This window comes from Crocuta crocuta, unplaced genomic scaffold, assembly GCF_008692635.1.
Source record: "Crocuta crocuta isolate KB4526 unplaced genomic scaffold, BGI_CrCroc_1.0 scaffold113, whole genome shotgun sequence".
In the NCBI taxonomy this organism is placed as follows: domain Eukaryota; kingdom Metazoa; phylum Chordata; class Mammalia; order Carnivora; family Hyaenidae; genus Crocuta; species Crocuta crocuta.
This window is the reverse complement of record NW_027530368.1, coordinates 15,377,710-15,391,366: the sequence shown is the minus strand read 5'-3', so window position 1 is coordinate 15,391,366 and position 13,657 is coordinate 15,377,710. Positions and strand designations below refer to the sequence as shown.

Below are 13,657 nucleotides of genomic sequence, written 5' to 3'. Positions count from 1 at the left end.
CCCAGGGTCATGGATCGAGCCCTGCATTAAGCTCCCACATTGAGCATGGAGCCTGCTTAAGATTGTCTCTCCCTTTCTCTCTCTCACTCGCCCTCTGCCATCTCCCCTGTTCACTCTCGAAAGAAAGAAAGAAAGAAAGAAAGAAAGAAAGAAAGAAAGAAAGAAAGAAAGAAAGAAAGAAAAGAAAGAAAGAAAAGAAAGAAAGAAAGAAAAGAAAAGAAAGAAAGAAAGAAAGAAAGAAAGAAGCTTTCAAAAAAATAGTCCTTGTTCAGAATCAGAAGGTATTTAAAAAGAGTGGTTTACCTTCTCCTAATCCCAGGCCAAAAGGTTTATTAGAAAAAGATGGCAACTATTTGCATAACTTTCAATACAGATTCAGCGTAGAAATACTTTGAGGGTTTGAGGATATGAGCTCTGCAATCAGATTCCCTGGCTTTGAGTTCTGGCCCTGCCTCCTACTAGCTCTGTTTTCTTTAACATATTATTTTACCTGCCTGCGCTCTGTTTCCACATCTAAAAATAATAAGAGAACCTCCCTCCAAGAGGTATTTTAAGAATCACATGATTTACAATGTGAAAGGCCTAGGCAAACATCAGGCACATAGTAAGTACTCAGTGAGTAATAGCTAGAAAGTAATTTTATTATTTTTATACTTATGATGAAAGAATACTATATCTTATTTTGCTCTCCCAGAATTCATTGTATTTATGAAAAAAGATATAATGGTGTTCTGGTTAGATATTAAGAAGGTGGTAATGAATTGGATTTAATAAGCATAGTTCTCTCCAGGTATGTAGTTTAATGATAGATGTCCCTCAAGTTGTAGGGAAGAGAACATCCAGAGTCTGTTGTCTATATAAGTGAAAAGATTATACATTTTAGGAGTGTGCATGCACTATAAATAGAGGATGGCCCATTTAACAAATTACCTGTCCCTAAGAATATGGTTCCCAAGAGAGTTAATGCTGTTGAAAAATCAGTGTTTTCCTATAATCAATACAAGCTTATTGAGTGCTTACTGAGGCCCCTTGGTCATATTATTTCTATTTCTGAAGGCTAGATGCATCCATGACCAGGGAATATTTGAGCATCCTGACTCACAAAAGGCTATCTATAGGGGTTTTGTTTTGTTTTGTTTTTAGTTATTATGGGAAGCTGGCATTTTTGAATTCTGAATCAACTCATTAAGCTGCATAAATTGGATGGGTTAAGAGGTATCCCTGTTTAGAGGCTATTAAAACACGTGGAACCCCAAGGGACTGTGCACATAAGACTGGCATTGGTGTTGGCAACCTCAAATACTGTCTTTGAAATCATTGGAATTTATAGTTAAAGTAGAACAGGGTGGCTATTTTGAATGTTGGATAGCTGTGTTTTATGTAGATATAGCTTCCATGTGGTGAACCTGTTTGTAATATTATAGCATGACAGTTAAATTATATCAGCTAACATTTTGCAAGTATCTACTATTTACAGATATACCAAGCACTGAGAATGCTTACTGACATGTTGAAAAGTCTTAAGTTCAGATTTGATTTAGACAAAAAGGAAGACCATAAATTGGATGCAATTCAGATTCTCCTCTTCCATTGCCTATTTATTTTGTTAAAGGACAGACACAAATTATGTGCTTTGATACCACACTGGAAATTAGAAAGAAAGGGTATTATAGGTTCTTTCATATAATTCTTGAGAACTTGTATCAGAAGGACAAATTGGAAAGAGACTATAATTGGAAAGGTTTCCTTTTGTGGGTGAAAGCCATTTTTAGTAAAGAAGCGATTGCTAGCATATGAACTATTCAGGGAATTTCCCCCAAAGTCTGGAAAGCATATTAAGTCACAGCCCTATTTGATCAAATAGGCTTTCACATAATGCTAAAAAGAAAAAAAAAAAAACCAAGTTGGAATAGAAAAGCAGGTCATGGGTTCAAAATGCTAATATCATTTAGAATGCTGCTAAGTGCCTCTCAGTATTTTGTTATGATGCTTGAATTTACAGTTCCATTTAAAGGAGCCATAGACTTGAGCCTGATGGAGCAGTAATGCCGTAAAGAGATGATGATAAGAGCCATCGCTCGTCTGCTGTCTCTTCATATGTTAACCTCATGGATGTGTCTTTAAGTCTCTCACTCTCAGTGACTGTTACATATAAAGAAACCAGGATAAAATTCCATATTTGAAATAGAGTAGGTAGTTATGAGATCTAAGAGGGAAAAACCTCCAACACATAAAGCACATTTCTTTTTAAGAATAATCGCATGTTGCAGCCATCAGAATATAGAAGTGGCAGACTTTTTACAGCTCAAATAAGGTCAGACCATAGTTTTGAAATATATATCTTCATGCTCATTCTAATAAGCATCACGTTTGAAAAGTAAGTCACCACCTTTTAAAAGTCGCATTATTTAGTCTTGACTGTGTAGTGGTCATGCGACATTACTGGCTAAAACCAGAAGAAGAAGAAGAAGAATCAAAAAAAGAAGCTGGAAAACAAAAAAAAAGTGCAGGACAAGAAAAGACACAGGTTTATATCAAAATGTAGTAGCATCTACGAGGTTACACGTAGGTTCTTAACAAACACGAGTGATGTTTGCAAACAGAGCCATGCTGCTTACACATCTCATGCTTCATTCCTGTTTCGGCATTAGGTGATTTTCAATAGTCCATAAGCACTTAGTTTACTGTGAAGATTTTCACGTTATCGTATCTTGTTGAAAGAATAGGGAAATATTATACCTCATTCAAATGAGATAAATGCTGGCTTTTTAAAAAAGAGCCTTTAAAGTCGCTGAATAAGTCTGTATGTTCTTGCTAGAGTCTTAAGAATGTTTTTTTAAGTTTCCACTTTAAAAACTCATGAATAGTAACTATCTCCCTCCATAGTATAATTTCCAATGAGAGCTTGAGGGCCACATTTCTTGATACAGCAAGGTGTGCCAATTAAAAAGGTTTAATTGTATAAAACAGCATGAATTATGATAAGATAGATTGTAAAACAAAAATTTAAGTTTTGAAAAGTGAATCCCATCTTGGGGGCTGAATGTATATCTCTCATGTATACTGCAAATGCAAAGTGGCGATAAAGTAGTAATGTGATTTGATGGGTGGTCACATCCCCCTGAGCAGTGATATTTGTTCACAATTGGGTCTTGCTTCCTCTGTCTCAACTCCACAGCCTCTTGCACCTCTTCTCCACCTGACCTCTTTCTTGTCCATCACATCAAGTGTCGAGAAATGCTTCCATTTGAGTCAGTGTGGCTGCTTGATGCTTAGGATTCCCGATTGCCTGGGCAGCAGAAAGATCCCAGATTTGACTCTTGATGGGAAAGAGGTTCGTTACTTTTTTCATCAACTGTGACCATGTCACTCAATTTTGCATACACTGAAAGAACCTCTAGTTGGTGGTTGGGTGAGGGTGTTAGTCACCCATCGACCAGTTCGGTTTTGGTACAAAAATGAATAAATCATTTTCTTTCCCAACTACCTCTCCCCCCTCTGTTTTCTTTATTTATTGAATCCTCCCTTAGCAGCCAACCATACCATTTTTAGAGCTGTCATTGATCTGCTTATCCAGTAACTGTGGCTCTCCTTTGTCTCCCTTCTTTGGTTCACCAGTGACTTAGTCCACACTGCCATCACCCTTTGCCTGACTATTGTTATATTCTCCTACATGAGTTCTCCGCTTTGATTTCCTCCTCGTGGCGCTGTCAGCACTGATAATATTATTCCTTGCCAAAAGCCTTTGGTGACTTGGGTTTGCATACAAAAATTGTGTTCTGGCTTGTTAGCATGGGTTTAGAAGCTTTCTGTAAACCAGATAATGAGTTTTTTTCTGGCCTGTCTTGTATTTCCAGTAACCTCTGCACTTGCAACGTGCATTGACCCATATTCTGGTTTTCCTTCTTGTATTACTTCTTTTTCCCTATCTTCATTTGTGGAAAGCTTAGATATTTGTCAGGGTCCAACTCAAATGTTTCTTTCACTGAGTCCTTCAATTAGAAATAACCTCCCCTTGCTCCAAAATGTTATGAAATTTGGGGCACCTAGGTGGCTCAGGTCAGTTAAGCATCTGACTTCAGCTCAGGTCGTGATCTCAGGGTTCGTGAGTTTGAGCTCCACATTAGGGCCAGTGCTGACAGCTCAGAGCCTAGAGTCCACTTTGGATTCTGTGTCTCCCTCTTTCTCTGCCCGTCCCCTACTCATGGCCTGTCTGTCTCTCCCCCCAAAAAATAACAAATGTTAAATAAAATAATAAAAATGCTACTATATTTAAATCTGTTCTACTTTTCTCAAAGTAATTTAGACCTGTATATAGGCTTATAGGTGACATAAGTCATCTCTCCTTTCTCTCTGTGAGACCTATGAAAAAAACTCTGCTTCTGATCAGACTGATTTAGGTTCATTTTCAACTTTGCCAGTTACTGTAAGTTTGTTTTGCACAGATTACCTAACTTTTATTTTTCTTTGTTTTTTTGTAAACATACGATTCTCAATAGTTTATCATGCTTGGCATTCAGATGTCTATTGAAAAGAATTTACTCCAATTTTTGCAATTATTACCATCAATCAAAATTAATTTAAAAAAATTACTTAAGCCTGTGCAGAAGGCCTTAAGAGTAGGTACTGTCACAGATGCAGATGCGTATGCAACATTATCCTGGCCACTTGTGCCCTCGGAGCGTACAGCTGGTAGGTGTGGCACCCAGGCTTAAAAGGCTAAATAACTATGTACGTTTTTAACTAGTGACACAAATGAAAACTCAGTATGCATCTTTGTGGCTAAACAAATGTACGTACCGGGATTCAGGTGTGAGTGGTGAACCCAGAAATTGTGAAGCGTGGAGCCAGCGGTGTGTTAGGAGGCAGAGAAGAGCAGATTGAAGATGAAGGCCCTTCCCATACAATTCACTGCAAAGAAGCGTTCTGACATGGTGTCTGTAATCGTCAGTTCTGCCTTTCCATTTGGAGAAATAGAGTGGTGTAAGAGCCTTCCCATACATAGCAGGAAACAAAGGCAATGGGAAGTAAAGGTTAAACTAAGTACAGAACTTGAGAATGTGGTGCGGGTGCAGATCTGGCTAGGTAAAAGGGGAAGATGATGTTTGAGACCGCCCTGATTAGTGCAGGAAAGTTGTGTTCTTTATGGACATCAAAGTCTAACTTGTTTTTCATCTTTAGTTGTCTAGTGCTTTTAGTGAAAGCTATGACTTACCACCTGTACCAAATCCGGTTCTCTGAGGGGCCGCTGCTGAGACAGAATTAGGAGTGCAGGGCCTTTACTGGGAGAAGCAAGTATATTACCTATGCAAGGGAAAAAGTGAAAAGCAAGACTGGACAAAGAAAGCTTTGAGAGTGGGATGTTGATAGGACCCCTGTGAGAGTAAAGGGGGCAGGGAAGGTTGGGCCGGGGGAGCTCAGACGGTGATACAGCTCTGCCAGGCAGCACCAGAACAGACAGTACCCATTAGAAGAGCCCCTGGGTAGAAAGGGCCACACGGCACCCCGTGCTGTGCTCCTTGTGTGGCAGGCGCTGCCTAGGAAGAGCTCACAGCTGTGGCAGTTCCCAATGGATCGGCCACTTGAGGTTGTCGGCTTATTGCCCTCTTCACAGGGAAAAGGTCCCCTCTTTCTGGATGGGACTGGACCTCAGTGGCTGCGACACTACCTTTTCAGTAGTAGAATATTAAAGTCAAAAAGTCCAGGTAAACCTTAGTTCAGATTAGGTAGTGTTTGTTTGTTTGTTTGTTTGTTTTTTGGAGAAGGGATATTGGGAAGCCTGAAAAACTCAGTAAAACAATAAAACTCTGTAGAAGCTGGATTTAGTGTAGGTCACTTGCATCATCTGGGTGTAACACATTACAACACATTTTCCCTACCCACCTCTCGAAGTTGGAAAAAAAAAGCAAAAAACAACTCATAATACCTATCTGCGAAAGGTGAGAAGAAAATGACTACCATGTGGAAATTAAATAATAGAAAGATCTGTGGAATTAGAGTAAAGGGGAAGCAGGCAGGCTCTCCTTTTACTCGTGGAGAAAAGAAACGATTACTAAATTCAGAAAAGTCACATAAAAAGAAAATCATTTAAAATGCATCCGGGAGCTAGATATTTACATTGTCCTATGCCTAGTGTGATTACAGTGCAAATAATCATTTCTTACCTGATCTCGGTCCTCTTGAGTTTCCCACTACAGGCTTGTCTAAAACTAGGGATATTACATACACTTAAACTGAAAAATATTAGCTGGTTGTTATTTTTTATTTCACGGAAAAAAAGAAGAGATAATATTTAAAAAGTTAACTGGAAAGCAAGTTTTATTTTAGATCAGGGGTTGGCAAACTTTTTCTGTATAGAGCCAGATAGTAAATATTTTAGGCTTTTATGAGCTCTGTGGGCCACATATGGGTCTCTGTTGCATATTCTTTTTCTTTCTTTCTTTTCTTTTTTTTTTCTTTTTTTTATAATCCTATAAAAATGTAAAAATCATTCTTAGCTCAAGGACACATAAAAATAGGACTTAGACTGCAAACCTTATTGTGGATTAAGTTTTGCTTAAACTTATTTTTAACTTCAGCAAAATTTCAGAAACGGATAGAACCTCAAATTCTAAACTGTATTAAAAAAGAGAGGATGGACTTTGACGTCATACTGGCGTGGGATTGAATCCTGCTTCCATCCTTTACTCGTTCTGACTTGGGCAGGTTACTTACTGTGTGCTTAGCTTTCTGGCTGGGAGTTTGCCTGGATTTAATGAGATAATTTGTGAAAGGTACTTTGCCCAATGATTATTACATAATGAGAGCCTCAACAACTTTTCTTCCTTCCTTTCCTTTCTTTTCTTGTTTGATAATATTTCCCAGTCTTTTCTTTCTTTCTTGAATTTCTCCAACAGAATTCTAGACTGTGTATTTCTAATATAATATCTTCATAGAAACTCTCACTTTGACCTCGTTTGTATAAAATTAAGTGATCAACATTTTGATTACTTGGGACAAATTATTAACTTTACTTACACCAAAATCTATATGCACCAAATGCAGTCACTCATAAATTTCTTCAGTACTGTATATCAAGATCTATAATGTTGACAGATACTAGTGGGAATTTTAGAGAATTTATCCAATTCTCATATAATATAAATATTTTAAGCCATATGCTACATTATTAGATTTAAAAAAAAAAAAAACCTAAAAATACAGGGGATTTATATAGGGTGGTGAGGAGAGTTAGTGGTTTGTTTTACCATTTTGTTCAGTAGCCTTTTATGATTATTTGAATCCTGCCCACAACTCTCTATTAAGACCACTAGTCATGCATCCAAAACTGAGGACTAAGTATATAAAGCATAAATTAACAAATCAAAGACTCCATCTATAGGCAACAATACAATGATATGGGATTCCAAAACCCCATTTTCAACAACGGATAGATCATCCAGATGAAAATCAGTGAGGAAACATTGGGCTTAAACTTCATGTTAGACCAGATGGACTAACAGGCATATACAAATCATTCCAAACATCTGCAGCAGAATATACATTCTTCTCAAGCACACGTGGAACATTTTCTAGAGCAGATCGTATGTTAGGCCACAGAACAAGGCTTAATGAATTTAAGAAGATTGAAATATCAAGCATCGTGGGGTGCCTGGGTGGTTCAGTCAGTTGAGCATCCAACTTCAAGCTCAGATCAGGTCATGATCTCGCATTTTGTGGGTTCAAGCCCCACGTCGGGCTCTCTGCTGACAGCTTAGAGCCTGGAGCCTGTTTCAGATTCTGTGACTCCCTCTCTTTCTGACCCTCCCCTGTTCACGCTGTCTCTATCTCTCTCTCTCTCAAAGATAAATAAAACATTAAAAATTTTTTTAAAAGATATCAAGCATCATTTCCAACCACAACGTTATGAAACTTGAAATCATTTATAAGAGGGAAACTGGAAACTTCACACTGGAAATTAAACAACATGCTCCTGAACTACCATTATTGAAAAGGACATCAAAGGAATTACCAAATCAAAAGGGACAGCAAGGGTATCTGGCTGGCTCAGTTGTGTGAGTTTGAGCCCCACGTCAGGTATAGAGATTACTTAAATAAATATCTTTTTTAAAAACAAAAAGGCACATCAAAGAATACCTCCAGACAAATGAAAGTGTAAAGACAACATACCAAAAATTATAGGATGCAAGAAAAGTGTTTCCATAGGTAAGCTTATAGTGATAAATGCCTACACTCAGAAAAAAAGAATGATCTTAAATAAACAACCTAACTTTACACCTAAAAGAACTAGAAAAAGAACAAACACAAAGTTAGTAGAAAGAAGAAAATAATAAACTGCAGAGCCAAAATAAATGAAATAGAGACCACAAAGATCAAAGAAATCGAGCTGGCTTGTGAAAAGATAGACAAACCTTTAATAGAGAAACTCATAGCAATGAAGTCAGGGATGAAAGAGGAGAGATTGTAACTGATAAACTGTAGGGGCTCTCAGGTGGCACAGTTGCTTAAGTGTCTGACTCTTGATTTCAGCTCAGGTCATGATATCAAGATTTGTGAGTTCGAGACCCCATCGAGCTCTGCGCTGGCAGCACAGATCCTGCTTGTGATTCTCTCTCTCTCTCTCTCTCTCTCTCCCTCTCTCAAAATAAACATTTTAATTAAAAGAAACCTCTAAGAATCCTGAGAAACTACTGTGAACAATTATATGCCAACAAACTAGATAAACTAGAAGAAATGGATATATTGCCAGAAATATGCAACCTACCAAGATTGAATCAAAGAGAAATAGAAAATGTAAACACAACTATTACTAGTAAGGAAGAAGGAAAAGTCCAGGACCAGATGACTTCCCAGGTGAATTCTACCAAATATTTAAAGAAGAATTCATATGAATTCTTTTCAAATTCTTCCACCAAAATAGAATAAGGACATACTTCCAAACTCATTTTAAGAAGCCAGCATTACTGCAGTACCAAAGCCAGGTAAGGATGCTATAGGGGAAAAAAAAAAAAATACAGGTCAATATCCCTGATGACCGTAAGTGCAAAAGTACTAAGCAAAATATTAGTAATCCAATTTCAACACTACCTTAAAGGGTTAATACACCATGATCTAGTGGGACTTACTCCTGGGATGCAAGGATGGTTCAAATAAGCAAATCAGTCAGTATGATACATCACATTAACAAAATAAGTACTAAGAATCATATGATCATATAAATAGATGCAGAAAAAAACATTTGACAAATTCAACATCTTTTCATGATTACAAAGTCTCTAAGAGTCAGTTATAGAAGGAACGTAGCTCAGCCAGCATCGTAAGTGATGGTGAAAAGCTGAAAGCTCTTCCGCTAAGAGGAGGAAAATGACAGGAATGTCCACTGTCACCATTTTTATTCAGTATAGTACTGGAAGTCCTACTCAGAGTAATTCATCAAAATAAATAAGTAAATAAAGTCATTCTAATAGGAAAGGAAGTAAAATTGTCTCTGTGGATGACATGATGATATATACAGTAAACCCTAAAGATTGCACCAAAAAAAAAAAAAAAAATTAGAAGTAATAAAGAATTTCGGTAAAGTCGCAGGATACAAAATCCATGTAGAAATATCAGCTGCATTTCTATACATGAACAAAGAGCTATTAAAAAGAGAAATTAAAACAATCCCATTTATAATAACATCAAAAAGAATAAAATATTTAGGAATAAATTTAACCAAGAACATGAAAGATCTGTATACTGAAAACCATAAAAAAATGATGAAAGCAATTGAAGAAGCCACAAATAAATGGAGAGACATTCCATGTTGATGGGTGGGAAGAATTAAAATTGTAAACAATGTACATACTATCCAGAACAATCAATAGATTCAACTTAGTCTCTATCAAAGTTCCAATGGCCTTTTTCACAGAAATAGAAGAACAGTTTTAAAAAAGGTTTGGAACCACAAAAGACCCTGAGTTGCCATGGCAATCCTGAGAAGGAAGAATGGTGTTGGAGGCATCACACTTCCTGAACTCAAACTGGATTACAATGTTCTAGTAATCAAAACAATATGGTGTTAGCATAAGAACAGAAACAGAGATCAATGCAACAGAACAGACACCCCAGAAATAAACTCATGCATATACAGTCAATTAATTATTGACAAGGAGCCAAGAACGTATACAGGAAAGGATAATCTCTTAGATGGTGCTGGGAAAACTGAACAGCTACATGGAAAAGAATGAAACTGGACCCATATCTTATGCCACACACAAAAATTAACTCCAAATGGATTAAAGACTTTGAACATAAGACTTGAAGCCATAAAACTTCTAGTAGAAAACATAGGGAAAAGTCCCTGACATTGGTTTTGGCAGTGATTTTTGGATCTGACACCAAAAGCAAAGGCAACTAAAGCAAAAGTAAACAAGTGGGACTGCATCAAACTAAAGAGCTTTTGCATATTAAAGGAAACTTTCAACACGATGAATAGGCAATTATGGAATGGGAAAAAACACGTATAAAGCATGCATCCAATGAGAGCATATCCAAAATAGGAAAAGAACCCCTATAACTCAATAACAAAAACAAATAAAACAACCCGGTTGAAAAGTGGGCAAAGGATATGTATAGCCATTTTCCAAAGAAGACATCCCAATTTGCCACCAGGTATGTAAAAGCGTACCCAGCATCACTAAATCCTCAGAGAAAGGCAAATCAGAACCACAGTGCGAAATCAAGTCACACCTGTTAGGCTATTATCAAAATGACCAGATAACAAATGCTGACAAGGATATGGGAAAAGGGAATCCTTGTGCACTGTTGGTGGGAATGTAAACTGCCGCAGCTACTGTGGAAAACAGTACAGAGGTTCTTCAAGAAATTAAAAACAGAACTAGCATATGATCCAGCAGTCCACTTCTGGGTATATATCCGAAGGAAGTGGAATCATTGTCTCTGAAACTTACCTTTACTGTCATGCTCACTGCAGCATTATGCAAATGAATTACTGCGTTCTGAGTCAAATGGTTAGCTATGTTTTCTTTATTATTAGCTTCTTGTCTTTATATTAAATGTGGACCCTGCACTGCCGTTCAGACTTTGAGTAAACCACCACAGTCGTGAGACCCACAGCACAGTGATGATTGAGAAGGCCTTAATGTTCCCCCTCAGCCTGACTAAATTTTAGACAATTTTCTTCTGGGTTATAGGGCCCTATCCTCCCTTTTTTTTTTTTTTTTAAAGCATTTACTCAAGAACACTTAAAATTGTAAGTTCTTGCTCTGCGTCTTTGAGACATAAATCTGTTCCCAGACTCTTGCCCGTTTTACAAACAAGGAATGTCTTTCCCAAGGACCTGGGAGCCATCCCTTTAAAATGTAGTCATTAAGGGGCACCCAGGTGGCTCAGTTGGTTGAGCGTCTGGCTTCGGTTCAGGTCATGATTTCATGGTTTGTGGGTTCGAGCTCCGCGTTGGGCTCTGTGCTGACAGCTCAGAACCTGGAGCCTGCTTCTGATTCTATGTCTCCCTCTCTCTGCCCCTCCCCAGCTAGAACTCTGTCTCTCTCTCTCCCTCAAAAATAAATAAAATTTAAAAATTATTTTAATAAATAAATAAAATGTAGTCATTAGTAAGGATTGTGCCCTTATTGTCTCTGATAGAGAGGCGGAGCCTACATGCCAGTTAACAAATGGACAACCTACTCTCGCTGACCAGCCTTGTCTCTTGACCTCCTCCAGTTGCGTCACTAGCTCACCCCCAGGACTTAAAAACTTGCCTGCATTTTGTTTCACTGGAGTTGAATTCAAGCCCTCCCCAACTGCAGCAATCTCTGTCCCTTATTCAGTAGTCTTCTTTGTCTGTTTGACTTGACCAGTACAATTTCCCTTTGACTGTGATTGAGACGGAGGACTCTAGGGTCAGACTCTGGCTCTGTTTTACTTCAGAAATCCCATAATTTCACCAGGCTTCAGTTTGTACTTGAAAAACGATGGAGATGATGGTACCTACCTTCAGGATTTCTGTGAGGATGCAATTGGTCAGTGAGCAGAAAGCTTCTAGCATGCTGCCTCGTGAGCATTAGGCATAACACATTTTAGTTCTGATTTTTTTTTGTTATTAATCACTATATGAAAAGCTTCTTGAATATATATATATATACACACACACATATATATATATATATATATATACACACACACACACATACATACATACATTCCTCTAGCATATTTAAAAGGTTTCCTGTAGCTCAATTACCAGTATGTATATTTTCAGGGTATCTGCTTTGCAAAGTGAAGACTATTTAGTTCTTGAACTAAAACGAGTGCATCATAAATAGTGAAAGCAAGCAACCACTTATACATCTAATCCTGGAGCCTAGTTATTTAGGGCAGAGGGATAGGGTTACTTCTGAGGCCATGTTGAGAAATGGTGTCTGTGGGCGAGAGAGACAAAACTGAAATATCATGTTTTCAGACACTCTAGCAAGCTATATTCTCCAACAAATGAAGAAAACTCTGTGCTTCTTATATTTTGAAGGTCAAACTATCTCCTTCTTGGGCTATCATAAAACCAAAACCTTAGACTAACATTTAATACTAAATTTTCTTTTAATGGGTATTACATTTTAAAATGCAAGTTGTATTGTAGTACTCTGTTGTCTTGAGCTATATCATGAAATGTTGCCTCAGACCTTAAATTTTAAAGAAATGCATATGAAACAGTACATTTATAACTTCTTAACTGGTTTGGGGTACATGGGTGGCTCAGTTGGCTGAGTGTCAGACTCTTGATTTCGGCTCAGGTCACAATTTTATGGCTCACGGGTTCAAGCCTTGCATCAGGCTCCTCATTGACAGCCAGGAGCCTGGTTGGGATTCTCTCTGTCTCCTTCTGTTTCTGCCCCTCTCCAGCTCTCTCTCTCTCTCTCTCTCTCACACACACACACACACACACACACACACACAAAACGAAACAAAAACTTTAAAAATTTTTTATACTGCTTTCTTTTTGGGGGGAGCATGGTTACCTAGTTGGGAACTTCTGTATGCTGACTACATGTCAGGATCAATGTCTAGTCATTGCAGTTTCCTATTCATTGCATGCTGTATCTGGAAAACTACTTGTCCCCCCTTCTTTCTCTCTCCAAAAGTAATCTGAGAAAAATTCACTTGAATTGCCATCTGCCTTTTAACAATCTATATTCTGTTTGGAGACCCTGCTTGCAATTCTGACTGACTTACAGAGATAACAGTGCTGATATGGATCGGTCTAAAAGGCCAAAAGTACTGCATTGATGTTCCCTTCTTAAATACAGACGTGGTGGGGTGTTTTTTTGTTTTTTTGTTTTTAAAGAGTCTTTACCTCTTCTAGTCTGTTCACTATTTCTCTAATTCCTGTTAACAGAGATTTCGATAACATTAGGTTTACATTTTTAGGTTGTTAGCTCTCCTCTCCTCTCCCTGCTTGAACCATTTTTATATTTCAGGGAGGGGTTACACGAAAAGGCAGATCCCATAAGCTTTATGAATACAGATTTTTTTTTTTAATATTTTTATTTATTTCTAGGAGAGAGAGAGAGAGAGAGAGAGACAGCGTGAGCAGGGGAGGGTCAGAGAGAGAGGGAGTCACAGACTGAAACAGGCTCCATGCTCCGAGCTGGCAGTCAGC

The 13,657-nt window shown here is 37.9% G+C and overlaps 1 protein-coding gene across 4 annotated transcripts in view; it reads left to right on the top strand.

The window, feature by feature from the left end:
* VRK2 (VRK serine/threonine kinase 2) overlaps nt 1–13,657 on the top strand; it is a 101,597-nt gene that overhangs the window by 51,435 nt on the left and 36,505 nt on the right. The window lies entirely within an intron of this gene.